We start from the raw sequence: 16,074 nt of genomic DNA on the forward strand, positions 1-16,074 counted from the left end.
GATGTCTACGTGCCTAGCCACACAGAGTCCTAGGTTATTAAACAACCAGGCGGTCAGGGGGAATATTTACTGGGCAGTTCCGGGAATTGTCCTAACAGCTACAGGAATTTCAGGTTTTGTGTGTAGCATAGGAACTTAACAATACCTGGTCCTTTACTTTTTAACTCAGGCCTTGCAGCTTAGAAACTTTACAATGTCCGGTCTTTTACACTTTAACTTCCATTTCTTTTACCCTTACAATACCTTGCCACAGGCCGCAAATAATGAGCCCAACCATTGACCAACACCTCCCAAATTGTGAGCCAAAATAAAACTTTCTCTTAATAAGTTGATTATCTCAGGTATTTTTTATAACGATAGCTGGCTAACACACCAGGTCATGGTTCCACATCCTGGAGAGTGGTTCTTCCTTCCATGGAAGGCCTTCACTTCACATTCAGTCAAAGAGCATGATGTCCAGTACCCTCAGGTGATGTGTTCTGGTCATCTGGGCATGACAACTGGTACTCAGTGAACCCAGCTTCACTGGAGGGCAGCACTGTGTTCTAGGAAACAATTCACCAGTCAAGGGTGAGGAAGCATTTCTCAGAATTTGGCCTCTACTTACTATAAGAAATGTGAAAAAGAAAGATAAAACTTGATGGATTTAATATACCCAAATCATCTATTTATTTGGGCAGAAGAAAAATAGTGTGAGTAGATTTGTTGAAGGCTGGAATTGAAGCAGCTTCCTGGAAATCATCAAGTTGTAAATTTTGCATTGTTTTTGTACTTTGGGGCCTCAGGGAGCTATAGTTTACCCATGGGCACAGCTTTCCCAGTTTGACTGCTCTCTTGGGATCCCTTCTATCTGATGGGGGTTTTCTCTTTAAGCTATAGTCTGAGCACTAGCGGAGAATCCGATTCTCCCCAGAACCCCAGCCCTGGGCTTGTGCTCTGAGTGCTCTAACATACAATTTCATTCTGGCCACCACCAACAATTAATTGATTGATGAAACCATTGTTGAGTTATCCAGCAAGTTCTTCTTAAGTGCTCATTAATGGAGAGATGAAAGCTAACAAGATTGAAAGATGGTTAGCATGTAGTACAAGGAAATTCCCAGGAAATGAATGGATCTTAATGGAAATAGGTTTCTAGTGAAAGCCACCAGATGGTTACAAACCTGTGTGTTCATGAACCTGGAAATTTTGAAGTCTTGGGGCCTAATGTTTGTGACCATCAAAGAATTATAGACATGGCTGAGTTAATGTACACTCAACTGCTTAGATTTTGTTTTCAGTTTTTGGGTTTAGCAATTTTTAGTAACTACTTTTGTAAGAGGGATCACCTTTTGAATATAACCCTTGCTGCTTATTTTAAAAGGGACTTTTTTTTTTCTTTTCCTCTTCTTCCTCTCCCCCTCCCTACCCTGGGGGCAGTGAACAAGATAACTTGACTTTTATCCTATGAAGGAGATGTCAACTTAAGATCTAGGAAGTGTAAGTGACTATCTTTCAAATTAACAAGTGAATTTCAACACACTATCAGGGAGTACCTAGAGCATCCTCCCCACCCAAGGGCACACACCTGGAATGCAGCCTGGAAAGAGCTTCTTTAAAAGCAAAGCCCTCTGTTCTCCCTGATGGACAAAACCAAAGCCTCTGGGACATAAGTCCCCCATGCTTCTCCTTTGCTAGCAAAGCAAATAAACTTTCTTTTTCCCTTTTCTCAAAACCATGTCCTCATTGTTAAATCAGCACAATTGGCATCAGGAACAAGGACTGAGCTTTCAGTAACACTTTTTCATTGTCATAAATCATACAATGTTAAAGACTTCTTTCAAGCTGACTTAAAAGAGCTGTTGAAGGATAGCTGTATTTGCTGCCTGTGACCCTGAGAGTGGGCACAGCAGTTGTGCTGTCTTCACAGTTGTCTGTGTCTCTCTGGTACCATGTGTCACAGGGAGCAGACACAGAGGTGGTGTTGGCAGGCTCAGTGGAGGAGGAGACGGACTTTGTACAGAACCCAGCCTACTTATCTTGACCATTAATTTTTACAGGTGACCCACCCAACCAGGTTGCCCACCTGACCTATAGGACCCTGAGACTCCTGGGAACATTTACAAACCTTAATGTCTAGGATGTTGAATGAAGCCAGAATTCCTGGGGGCCTAATCCCACAGGACTGCAGCTTGTCTCCAGGCTGCTCCATGGGAGGACATTCTATGACTCTCCCCTCCCCTCAGCATAGTCACTGTGTCCCCTCTGTCTGCAGCATCTGCTTCTCCTGCAGGTGAACAAGCTCTGATTGCAATTCTCTACATCTTGGTCAAACTGCTGGGACCTCTGGGACAGGAGTGGGTTCAAAGTGAGAGAACGGTTCATTTTTTTTGTTTGTTTGTTTATGAGGATTTTTTTCCTAGGCTGGAATAAAGTGTGCTTCTGTGATCCTCTGAGGATATCGGACTCCTGCTTCTTTACTCTTCCAAAGCAGACTCTGCCAGTGATATCTCCAAAACCCTTCAGTCTTGGACTAGTGTAGCACTGTGGATCCCTCTTGTTCTGGGACTTCAGACTCTTGGACTGTGCAGCTACTGGTTCTTCCAGCTCTCCAGCCTGCAGACAGCCGTTGTGGACTATCCAGCTTCTGGTCAAGTAAGCCAACCTGATAAATTCCCTTTTTATAATTATATCTTCAGTTGATTCTGTTCCTCCAGAGAACCCTGACTACTATAAAATGATCAGCTGCTATTTGGGGTTGGTTTTGTTATTTGGTTGAGGGTTGTTGGGGATGGGTAAGGGACCTTCTCAGGCTTCACTCACAATAGAGTCATGAAAGGACAGTCCTTTCCAGATGCAGGGGAAAGGTCTGTTTCTTAACTGTGTGGCCCTTCCTTCAGGGCAAGTACTGTCATTGCACTCAACAAGTCTCTCCTTAGTCTGTGTGAATTATAAAGACAGGAAAGGTCCCCACTGTGAACGAGGAGGGGCAGTCAGGGCTCTGATGACTGGGATGCTCAGGAAACTGAGCATGGTTCTCTCAGAAGAAAGCCAGGGTCTTTGACCTGTTGTCCCTGAGTGGCAAGTTCCTCCTGGTGCTGAGCCCCAGACCTTGGGCTAATCAGGAAAGTAGACCCTTTTCCAGCTTATAAGTCTTTATAAGCATCTTAGTTTTCAAAAGTGCTGAGAATTCCTGGGGATGAGAGGGGGGTCTAGCTATCTCTCAACTTCACTATATTATTAGAATCCTCTTGAGAGGGGTTTAGGAGAAAGGATGGGGTCTGTTTCTAGGTAGAGATTTCTGCATCCATATAACAAGAATACCCTTGGTCCATTTCAGGTTCCAAGAACTGGGAAATAAAAAGTATTGGCAAAGATTGTCAAGCATTTTTCAACTAGAAACCTTTATGAGGACACCTGAGATTGCCTGTCTGACAATACTTGAGTATGGCCAGTTCACTCTTCAGAGTTTGGTCCATTCAGATAGAATGTCACCTCCCTTACTACTGACATGAGGAACCCAGGGTCACCTACCAGTTATCTATTCATAGAGAATGGGTCATAAACTGTGTGTGTATTAATTATGCCTTTTATTTTCTGTATTCTGGTGCTTTGACATTGAGGTCTTGATGGTGGTGGGCGGTAGTTGGCCTTCTCATGGTTAAACAGTTACTAGAAAAAATAAACAACTCACCCATGAGCATGCTTTTCAAATGAAAACCAGCTGCAATGAACAGTAGCTGCACAGTCCAACAGGTGTGTCCCCACCAGATTCCTGTGTTGAACCACTAAGCCCCAAGGGGATGGTGTTAAAAGGTGGAGAATTTGGGAGGTGATTAGGTCCTGATGGTGGAGCCCCCATGGTGGGATTGTACTTATATAAAAGGGATGTGAGACAGTTTCTTTCTCTGCTCTCCTCCATGTGAGGATGCAAAGAGAAGATGGTTATGTGCAAACCAAAAAGAAGGACCTCCCCAGACACCATGTCTGCAGCGCCATGATCTTGAACTTCCCACCTTCCAGAACTGGGAGAAATAAATGTTGGTTGTGTAAATTGCCCATCCATCCCATGATTGTGGGAGCACCCTGAACAGTCTAAGACACCAGCCAAACCTAGACCCCACTACCTCCCATCCTATCCACCTGTCTTAACCTCCCAGGTTCAGGTACCTAGTAACTAAGGACAGACCCTATGTTGCAGAGCCTGCTGAGATAACTAGCCCACCTAAGCAAGTTTGTCTTTGCTTCACCCGGTCCTTCCTGTGGATACCATAATATGGGCTCTTGCCTGTGTTTTCTCCTCACTCCCTCTGCCTGCTACCTGACCTGGTGCTTCCTTGTGTGGCCCTCTGTGGAAAGTTGGCCCCCTATTCTTGGGATCTCTGAGTGTAACAATCCCTCTCTTCAGTTGCAGTTGTTTCCTGATCTCTTGGACTTACTAGACCTAAATAATAATAATAATAAAATATATATTAAAACAGCACATGTACCTGAGAGCATCCTAAGGCAGTGTATCAGCAAGAGAGAGGGCTCTCAGGCATCTGAGATTTAGTGATGTCCAAGGATATCTCTCCTATTAATGCTCTCAGAGTCGATCCCAGTATGCAACTTCTGTGGCTCGACTCCTTCTGCTTGACAATGATGTACAGCCACTGTGCTAGGCCCTTAAGTACAATCCTCTAAATCTATATTTCTTACTGAGCTAGATTATTTGTCTTTCTGACAATATTAGGCCCTGGAAATGTAATTTTTTAAATTAAAGGACTTTATAACATGGTTCTCTCAGAAGAGCTCCATGCAGCCCAGATGAGGACATTTATCTCTAGTTCTGTCCCCTTGGTGATATTTTAATATTGTATAATTCACTTAACAATGTACCTATTAATTATAACAGAACCTCACAAGCATTTTCTTATGCTACTGCAAATTAGATAGTTTGAGGAAAGTTTTTCTCTGTTAAAATACTTGCTAGTTTTCAAAAATAACTTGCATGGAATTATTAAAAATTAAAATGTTTTTTTCCAAAAGATTTTCATGACTGAAATCAAGCACTGTGAAGAATTTTATAATCCACAGGTGTTAAGCTCTATTCAAATTCTATAGATATTTCAGACCTCAAGGTTGAAAACGATCTTGGAGTAGAGAGAACAACTGCTAGGCTGGCTGAATTCAGGGGCACAGATGATGTTCCCAACCCGTATTTCCTCTGTTTATATCTTACGTCTGTCTCCATTCTTTGCTCATTTCATTTTAATCATGCTTAGTCCTCACGGACACAGCATGATACAGTGGCAGCTCTGGCTTTAGTCCTCCTAGGTTAGATTGCAGGACTGAACTCATGCCTCAGACTGGTTCTGGTCATCAAGGGGTGGGGATCATTTTCAGCCAATCCTGTGCCCAGGTACATGGGATCTTCTTTTTGGCTTCCTGGAGAAGAGAAGCCACAAGTCTTAGGAGAAAACCAGAGAATTAGTACCAGAAGACAGGGAATAGAAGCCCATTACAAAAACTGTTTGTAGAGTCAGTTCCCATATGTAGTCAGCCCTTTATATCAGTGGGTTCCAAATCTGAGAATTTAACCAACTGTGAATTTGAAAATATTGAAGAAAGTTGTGTCCGTACTAAACAAGTACAGAAATTTTATTCTTGTCACAATTCCCTAATAATATAGTATAACAATTTGTTTATACAACATTTATGTTTTATTAGGTTATTACAAATAATTTAGAGCTGATTTAAAATTTGTGGAAGGAAGTGCATAGGCTATATGCAGATACTATGCCATTTTATATAAGGGATGTGAGCATCTGCAGACTGTGTGACGGAGGGGGACCTGGAACCAATCCCAGGTAGATGTCAGGGATGACTTTGTGACTGTTTATTCTGAGAGGCCTTCTAGCCCATTCATAGCATTGAAATGATTTATTCTATATACTTAAATAGATACACATATCAGTATTTTGTACATCCAATTTTGCAAAAGAAGGTGTCTGTAGGCATTTCAAGATATTTCCATGCTTAAACTAAGTGTACCATGTTATGCATCAAAAAGAATTCCTCAAATTGAGAAGTAGGAGGGGATCTTCCAAAGGAAGAAAACAATTCAGATAAAGTCTTAGTCATCATGAAAAAACAAAAATCAATTCATCCTCTCTCTTTTTTTTAATGAAATAACCTTTTGGAGAAAGAAGAATGACAAAGAAAACAACAATGAACCTCTGCAATGGGAAGGCAGTCAAAGAAGAAACAAAAGCCAAACTTTTCACCAGTTGAATAGAAAAGGACTGTAACTAAGAGACCAAAATAGAAACGAAAGTGAATATTAGGGAAGGAAGGGGATAAAATTATGGATTAGTTTGTCAGCCTTCCCCCTCTGAGATGATGCTTCAGCACAATTTACAAACCCACCTGGGGATGACTAAAAGTTACACATGTAGGTAAGTGAATGCTCATTGATTTACGATGTGATGGTGTCCTGATAACACACTGTAAATTAAAAATGTTGCACTCTGAGGATGCACTGAATATACCACTGGGGCTCCGGGAATGATACCCCAAAGTGAGACCTCACAACTCTGGAAGTAGAGTTTCTCTGAACTTCTCCTGCCCCCTGCTTCTCTTCTTTCTCCAAAGCAAGCCATAGAAACTAGAATCCTTCTCCCTAAATAAGAGGTCACAGAGACCAGATCTCCCTCCCATCCCAAGCAAGCCATAAAAGTTAGAAAGATTACTCAAATTTTCCCCCACCTGTCTGTGAAAGAGTTGGTCATAAAGAAATGAGAAACCCTCATTCTGGAAATGTCCTATCCCTTATCCAGATGAAAGAAATGCCACAACCAAGAGGCCAAGAAGAATCTGAGCAGACAGGCCTTGCTGGGTTTCACCATGGTTTATTACTACTGGCCATACCCTTTCCATCCAACCCTATTTCTACATGGCTGGCTCTATGTCATCTACCCTAAGAATAAAAGTAGATAGTTTGTCCTGGGTCTCTGTGGTCTTTGGAGGATCCTGAGTCAGGGAAAAACTATAATCACAAAGTCAACTCAAAGTGGGTGAAAGACCTAGGTATTTAGCCCAGAAGCCCTGCACCTCCTTTAGAAGAAAATGTAGGCCCAACACTCCAACATGTTGGCTCGGAAACTAATTTCCTGAACAAGACTCCTAAAAGGCAAGAAGTGAAATCAAGAATCCATAAATGGGGTAACATCAAACTAAAACCCTTTTCCTCAACAAAGGAAGCAAGCAAGAGTATGAAGAGAGAGCTTACAGAATGGGAGAAAATCTTTGCCACCTGCTCTTCTGATAGGGTATTACTATCCAGGATATACAAAGAACTCTAAAAAATGTAACACCAGCTGAGCAAGGTGAGAACGCCTGTAATCCCAGGATCTTGGGAGGCTGAGACAGGAGAATTGCGAGTTCAAAGCCAGCCTTAGCAACAGCAAAGTGCTAAGCAACTCAGTGAGACCCTGTCTCTAAATAAAATACAAAATAGGGCTGGGGATGTGGCTCAGTGGTCGAGTGCCCTTGAATTCAATCCCGATATCCACCCTCCCCCCAAAAAAAACAACAAAAATTTAACACCAAAAAAAAAAAATAATAATAACCCAACCAATAAATAGGCAAAGGAACTGAACAGACACATCACAGAAGAAGAAATGCAAATGGTCAACAAGTATAAGTAAACATGTTCAGCATCTCTAGCAATTAGAGAAATGCAAATTAAAATTATACTGAGATTTTATCTCACTACAGTCAGTCAGAATGGCAACAATCAAGAATATAAGTAACAATAAATGTTGGAGAGGATGTGGGGAAAAGGCACACTCATACATTGTTAGTGGGACTGCAAATTGGTGCAACCACTCTGGAAAACAGTATGGAGATTCCTGAAAAAACTAGAAATGGAACCACCATTTGACTCAGCTATCCCGCTCTTGGGTATGTATACAAAGGAGTTAAAATCAGCATACTACAATGATGCAGCCATATCAATGTTTATAGCAGCATAATTTACAATGGCTAAGCTATGGAGTCAACTGAGGTGCCCTTCAACAAATGAATGGATAAAGAATATTGTGGTATATATACACAATGGAGTATTACTCAGCCATTAGGAAGAATGGCTTTATGGCATTTGCTGGTAAATGGATGGAACTGGACACTATCATGCTAAGAGAAATAAGCCAGTCACCAAAAGCCAAAGGTCAAATGTTTTCTCTGATATGCAGAAGCCAATCCAAAATAATAATTAAAAAAAAGATCAATGGAGTAGATCAAGGGGAATGAAGGGAAGGGAGGAGGAATGGGGAATGGAATAAAAAAAGATAGTGGAATGAATCGGACCAAAATTTCTTATGTACATATATGAATATACTACAGTGAATCTCAACATCATGTATATACACAGAAGTGTCTTAAAAAAAAAAACTATAAGTGAAGAGCAGAAAGAACAATGGAGTAGAGAAAAAGGGACAGGGGGTGGGAGAAAGGGAGGAGAAAGGGAAGTATTGGGGACTAAATTAGAACAAATTATATTCCATTCTTCTACAATCATATCAATATAAATTCTATTGGCCATGTGCAGTAGGGTATCCCTGAAATCCTAAAGGCTTGGAAGGCTGAGGCAGGAGGATAGCAAGTTCAAAGTCAGTCTCAGTAACTTGGCGATGCCCTAATCAACTTAGGAAGATCCTGTCTCAAAATAAAATATATTTTAGAAAAAGGGCTGGGCATATGGCTTCAGTGGTTAAGTGCCCCTGGGTTCAATCCCTAGTACTCCCCCTCCAAAAAAACAAACAAAAAAAATCTGTTGTCATATATAAATGAAAAAAGAACCAACAACCAACCGACTAACCAACCAAACAAAAACTCATGACCCAATGAATTTAATTATGCTTTTCTTTTTTTAGCCTATCTTTTGGGATAGGGTGCTGGCCATGACTCCTGGTGATGGGTAGGAAGAAAGTGACCCTTTATTTGCCTTTGTAGCACTAACTGGTTTCATAGCTTAGCTTAGTAACATAGAGTGGCAGTGCAGAGTATTGGTTATCTCCTTTCATGATCACATGGGTAACTATTAGTTGTGGCTTGCTGTCACTGCCTATCATCCTGGAAAAGCATGACCGGGAAAAACATCAAAATTCAAAATATGTTTTTTTTTCCAGAATATATGTCACTTTCACACCACCATGAAGTGGAAAAATTGTAAATGGAATCATCATTAACTCAGGGCCTGCCTGTACATAAAGTATGTGAGTAAGCTTGGTATTTTAGTTACTCTTGAAAAGAGTACACATTATTTACTGAACTTTCTTTTTAAAAAAATATATATATATGTATATAATACTGGTTTAAGAGGTTTTTCAATTTTAGTACCCATTGGACATTTTTTGGTGAGAGCACTTGGCACTTCCCCAAACACAAAGAAATCACTCTATTGTAAGTTAATAATTTCTTCCTAAACTCCAAACTACCTGCAGTCAATCTCTGAGTACTAATGCACAAAAGATGAATGAATGTTTTTGTGTTTTCTAAGTCAAAGACAAAAAGCATTTTCATGGAGTTGGGGATAGCCAATCGAGGCTAGCACTATGCAGTAGAATTTTCTGTGATGAAGGAAATGGTCTTGATCCACACCATCCTGCAGAGTACTCACTGGGGGTATGTGGCTGTTGGGCACTTGAAATGTGGCTGCTGCTATCGAAGAACTGAATTTTAATTTCACCAAATGTAAATTTAATGGGTGAATGTGACTAGTGACTATCATTTTGGGGTAGGGCAAATCAAGAGTCTTGACAGCATGAGAGAGACACTTGCTGTTTGAAAGGGATAATAGCTCCTGGATCTTATCTGAAAATGTCTGATGCCAACAGGAAACATTCTTCATCTCCCATGTGTTTTAACCATTGTGTAAAAGTACTTTGCATCATGTTGTTATGCAACATTTATCAAGCACCAAGTGGGAGCCAGATATTGAATGCAGAGAACACAGCATCTGTCCCCAGCTTCTCACAGGCTCAGCAAGCCGGCCAAACTGCCCTAGGAATCCATAGGCATTCCCAATCCTCGGTGCTGCAGTTGTCCTGCACAGGGTTTTAAGCATGGCTATCATTTAACCTCTGTGGACCCTCTCTGTTGATCAGGCTCAGGCATTTGCCAGCTCAACCAATGCGTTTGGGCACATGGTGTGTTGAATGCTGTTGCTGGAAGCAGATGGATCTGCCAAAGCAATTATGCTCTGTTAAAAAAAAAAAAAAAAAAGCCTTCTTAATGCTTAGCAATTTGGAAAATTATTTTATCTGAAAAAAATTACATCTTTTTAAGTGTGTCATAAAAAACTGCAGAGTTGACCTTACATAAGTATTACTAAAATGGGAGGATTTTAGTCTTGGAAGGGACTGTAGCATTTCATCTGCATGGTCCAATGTTTTCATTTCATAGATAAGGGAATGGAGCTCAGAGAAATTGACTTGCTTCCAACCACACAGTTAATTAGTGGCAGAGATGAAACTAGAATTCAGGTCTTCTGGTTACCCAGTTTCGTTTTACTTCAAAATGTTGTGGCTTTTCGGTGCTTTATCTGGAACACACATCACATTTTGACAACATTTTGATAAGAGAGACATGCTACTTTATTAACAGTTTTCTCCTAAATCTTCATTCTTTTCAAATGCTTCCTGACTAGATAAAGCCCATTTCTGATGAGAGAATTTAACTTAAAGAACTCACTGCATTCAAATAAGCCCTTTAAACCTCCTGCACTTTAAGCTTTTATTCTAGATTCCATTGTGAGGTGATAATGAGGTGCTGAAAACTAATTAGATCATCAGACAAAACTGTCTGGTCTGCCATCTGCCGAGTCTGAAGAGCGATAGTCCCTGGTTGAACTGAAAACTGGGACTAAAAATAGCCACTTTTTCCTGTTCTTTGCCCTGTTCTTGCCTTAGTGTGTGATGGAAAAGAGATGGTGTAAGATATGGGGCTAGTTTGCCCAGCCAGCCAGACTTGTGGCCACGTGTCTCTTATGTAGATGTTTGATCTCACATGTTGGTATTGACCACAATCACAGTAGCTCAACATTGTTTTCAGCCATTCTGATGAGGTCATTCCTATCTCCAGGAAAGAATTCTTGTGTTATTTCTGCAAAGTCAACTTGAATATCTAGCTTGCCATTTTATCATAGATTCAAATGGCTCCTCACTTGGGAAACTACCTGCCTTTGTTCATAAGTGCATCATTTTTTCATTATTGAAACAATGAGTTAAACGCAATAACTAAGTTTGTTCTCCCAGATTATTAAAATGATAATATCAGTTGAACTTGCAGCATGCCTGTTACTCACCCAGTAGGCTAACCTGGTCCAAAACAGGTGGGACTTCACTTTAATTTTTTATTTTTTTAAAATTTATGTGCCCTTGGCTTCATTTTTGTAGCGTTCTCTGGAGGAATTGCCTAAGCTTTTAGAAGTCTAGTTTAGATGACAATGTGTGAAGTTTACGTAACGGACAATTTTGTCGAATTTTTCTGGCTGTCACTTTCATATTATGATTCAGAACTGAGAAGTGAGATTCCCCGTTAGAAAATCATTCAACTCATGTCCTATAGCATAAACTAAGCAGGAAAGGAGACAAATTTAAAACTGGAATTAACATTTTCACATTTTCAGTGGGACTTGTATCAGAAATTAGATTTACATTAATGTTACATAAAAATGGAAATTTGGCTATTGGTTTAAGATTGGACTGGTGATTTTTTTCTCACTACTTAAGGGTGCTCTTAACGCTTACGTTCTGAAAAAATACAAATGACTGACAAGTTGTATTTGTATACACTTTTAAATCCAATTTTTCACTCAAAATAGATTTCTCTTAGCTCCTCAATCAACATCAGCCACAAAGTCTCTGCTACCCAAACGTTAGTAACATCTCCAAACTCCACTCTGTGATGAAAAACAAACTCAGACAAACCTCTACAGCAATAACCATGGAAACATACACCCAACAAACCAAAGAAATGCACAAAACCAACTGTCCAGAAGCAACATGGGAAATGTGTCTACTTGGTTCTGAAGATTTTGGGTTTCCAGATGAGGTTGGAATCATTACATTTCCTGTATGATTTTCATTCCCATCTTTTGTGGGTTATTTTAAATGAGAGCATCGAGTGACCATTTATTCTGTCCTTACAAGTCAACAGAAAAGGAACCAAAGAGGACTTGGGGCCTTGTAGTTTGCCTGCTGGTGTGAACAGGGCACCCTCTCCACTCCCTCACTTTGACCCTTTCTTTGCCTATTTGTGTGTCCTGCATCTGACCTTTAACTTTTTCTTCTGTTCTTAGCACCATACTCATCTTGTGAAACTCATAGACTCTTGATGTTGAAAATGTGGTTCTCAACATATTTCCTATGCGTCTGTTTGTAATGCAGAAACTCAGTCCTTACCTCAGGTTTGGGAAAATCCTATAATGGATCCCCAGAGGATCATTCACACTAAGGTCCTGAATGCCCTGTCTGGGCCAGGTGGCTGTTTCTCTATCTTTCATCACAAGCTCAGATCCTCCCTGACAATAGCCTTCACCACGTGAGGGTGAGCAGAAAGGACAGGCCCAGCTGCTCCTCATCCTGAATAAGGATGAGCTGTAGTATTAGTTTAATTACTATGCATATGTTTTCCTCTCTGTAATAGTTTATAAATTCCATTAAGGACGAATCCATTTCTGATTCATCTCTTTTATCACAACAAGTGCTCTGGATGTGCCTCATTTAGCTATAAATTTAATTTGTAAATGAGTGTATGAACATGATAGGAAATGCCTGAAACTGGGTTTGCATTTGAAAAATTGCTCGAGTATGATTTTAGGATCTTGGACAACCATGTAAATGTCAGGAGATGAAGAGATGATAATTGGTATATGATGGGCCTCATCTTAAGCTGATCTTGTTCAGCCTTCCTTAGGCTACTTGCAGTTGGTTGAAATCATGGTACATGACTCTCATTTTTATTCTTCTTTTGTAAAATGGAAGGTTAGGATCAAAGTCATGGAATTATTGGGAGAAATAATTTAGATTATATCTGTAAAGCACACAATAAGTTGTTTGACAAATGATAAGTGCTCCGTAGATCTGTTTCTACTTCCTTATATCAAACTCAGCTGAACTGAGAAATACAAATCACAGTTGCTTTGTTGTGAAGATAATTGAGCAGTGAAATCTCAAGGTAATTATTTTCTCTCCATCTTTTCCAGTAACTAGAAAATATAAGAGTTGTGGTCTGAAAGAGAAAGAGAAAGAGAAAGAGAGAAAGGAAATCTCTCATATTCATACCTGTGGACACAAAATTGACAAATGAACTTCTGTTCTAACATTTCTGTAAGGTTGTTGGAGTTTAAGGTGAGTAAGGGAAAGTTTTAAGTTCAATAAGTTACAGTATTAAGTAGGAAGGATAAAAAATGATAACTTTGTTCTGCCATGCAAAGAGGAAGCTTATGAAGAAGTTGTTTTTATGAGATTGCTTTAGCAGGGTCATTCAATGAACATGTAGTGAAACAGAGATACATATAATACAATGGAACTTGTTTATTTACAAACAGAATCTACATCCATGTCTCATAACACTGATATTGGATAAGTATTGGAGGCATAACGAAGGAATTCAATTTGTGAAAAGCCATTTTTCTAATGGCCTATTTTACTTCCTTAAAAAATATCTCCTAATCTAAATGAACTTCACATCTCCTTGATCTAACATAGTATCTTGTGCACATGAGTCTGTCTCAGGATTTGCACTTATGCTGTAGTGATTTATTACCTACTTATTTGTTCATAGGTTACTGTAGATTGTGAGGATGTGTATCATCTTGCCCACCTTTGTCTTCATTGCCTGCAGTGGTCCCTGATAACTCATAGACAGTCATAAATGAACCAACAGGGAGTGAATGACATCTGTGGTGGTTCTCAGCTCTGGCTACACTTTAGACTTCTCTAGGGAGCTTTTGTATAATATCGATTTCTGAAAACTTCCCCTAGAGGTCTGACTTTATTGTCTTGAGGTAAAGAACTGTCACAGGTATTTGATAATCTAGCCAAAATGATTCCAGTGTACAGTCAGAGCTGAAAACCAATATTGGCCAGATAATCTAAATACACTATTCAATCTAGTGAGATTATATCATAGTTTTAACCAATTACTACATGAAATTAGCATTACAGATATCAAAAGGAGAAAGACAGTTCTTGCCCTTTAAAGAACAACAATTTGATAGCAAAGCTGGAATGGGTATTTAAATCACACTGCATGATGATGATGATGATGATGATGCTAGAAACACTTCTATCAAATCTAAACTGCTCATCAGCCATGGTGCCCTTCACTACATGCACTATTTGATTTAGTTTCTGTAACCACCCTGTGAGAAAGACATTACAGATCTTTTATTCCATTTTACAAGGTGGGACAATTGAAGTTGCATGACAATGGAAATTTGTATTTGACTTCAAATCATCTTCACATTTACTCCCACATTTTCATTTTGAGGGAATAAGCTTCTGAGTTGCCCATTTTAGATCTAAAGTGCCATACAAATTTAAAAAAAAGTATAGAAGAGCATGCACCAGGGCTGCTAGTTAGAAGCTTGGTGCCCATGTTGGATATATTGTCCTGAAATGAGGGTGGCCTGGCAGGAAGCTTGTTGGCACTCATGGTGGAGCTGAGTGGGACGGGGTGTGGGAGAGTAGATCTTGACCAGGTGTGCTAAATGCAGCTCTCACTCTGCAAATATGGGAAGTTCAGAGATTTAGTCTAAGAAACACAGGTGGCCCAAAGTGCTCAATCTCCCTGAAAGCTTTCTATGTGCCATGCACCATTTTAAAGTCTTTATGAGTATTGACTTAATCCTCATAAAACCCTGTGAGGAATGGACCATTGTCTCTATTTTACTGTTGACAAAACGGAAGCAACATAGTTAAGCAACTTGTCCAAGTCATAAATCTGTAAGCTCTGAACATGCATTCAGGAGGTCCCTCTCTTCATGCTTGCCCCAGGGGTTAGGGCAGGCAGCCTGTAGCCCTGGGAGATGTAGTCAGGATTCAGAGATCTGGCTGATGCTAAATATAACACTGTGTTATGTTTTATTATATGGCGAACTGTTGCTATTATTGTTAACATGATGCCTTTTCAATGAAGGCCTGTCTTTGGTGGTCTGGGAGGTATGATTTAAGGGGTGGGATGCGAGGTCATCAGCTAACTAAATATTTCCCTACTCTCTGCAGCCTCACTTCTCAGAAATTTGTTTGTAGAGTCACAGAAGATTTCAAAGACAAAAAGATTTTTTTATAAACTGCCAAACTAGCAGAGTTACTTGTTTTACTTGATTTCCCTCCTACTCAGAACTCCCACAGTTTCGCTCTTTACTTCACACCCTCCCCCCATCCACAAGGCAATTTAAAAGAATAGCACTCTTCAAGGGCTGATTTCCAGCCTGTTCCATTTGGGAAGACTTTCTTTCACTTTTCTTTCTTTCATACCACCACCACCACCACACACACATGCACACACACACATAAATGCACACACATACAAAGTTTTCTTCTCTTTCATCTACCTTTAGGTGTGAATCATAGTCCTGTTCACCCAATCACTTGCATGTGTAACAAAGTGAGTCTGGAAATCCTGTTGTCCCAAGGTAGAGGATGGGAAGGTTGGAGAGAGTCGGTTAAAGGCCATCACTTGGGAAATAGTTGTACAAGGAGTAGGTGCCTTCCCGGCTCCCATTGGCCACAAAATGGCAGCATTTAGCCTAGTATTAGGGTGCCTCCTTCCCCTCTCTACTTGGCTTGATGAGGGGCCTATTATGTCCCAAGCACTGTACCAAGTGTAACAAAACTCCAGCCTTCCCCAGGCTGATTGGGAAAGTTTTCATGAAGCCAGATCTGCATATAAACTTCTGACAATTTTCTGCTTGAAGATCTTGGGAGCCAAACTTGGTGAAGAGCATTAAGACAATGCTTAGGCAAACGAAAGAGAAGGTGTGTGTTTCTTTGTTGTCCCTGGAGAAACCCCAGATGTGGAAACAGCGCACTGTTCCAATTCACT

The sequence above is a fragment of the Marmota flaviventris genome, chromosome 1, assembly GCF_047511675.1.
Source record: "Marmota flaviventris isolate mMarFla1 chromosome 1, mMarFla1.hap1, whole genome shotgun sequence".
NCBI lineage: Eukaryota > Metazoa > Chordata > Mammalia > Rodentia > Sciuridae > Marmota > Marmota flaviventris.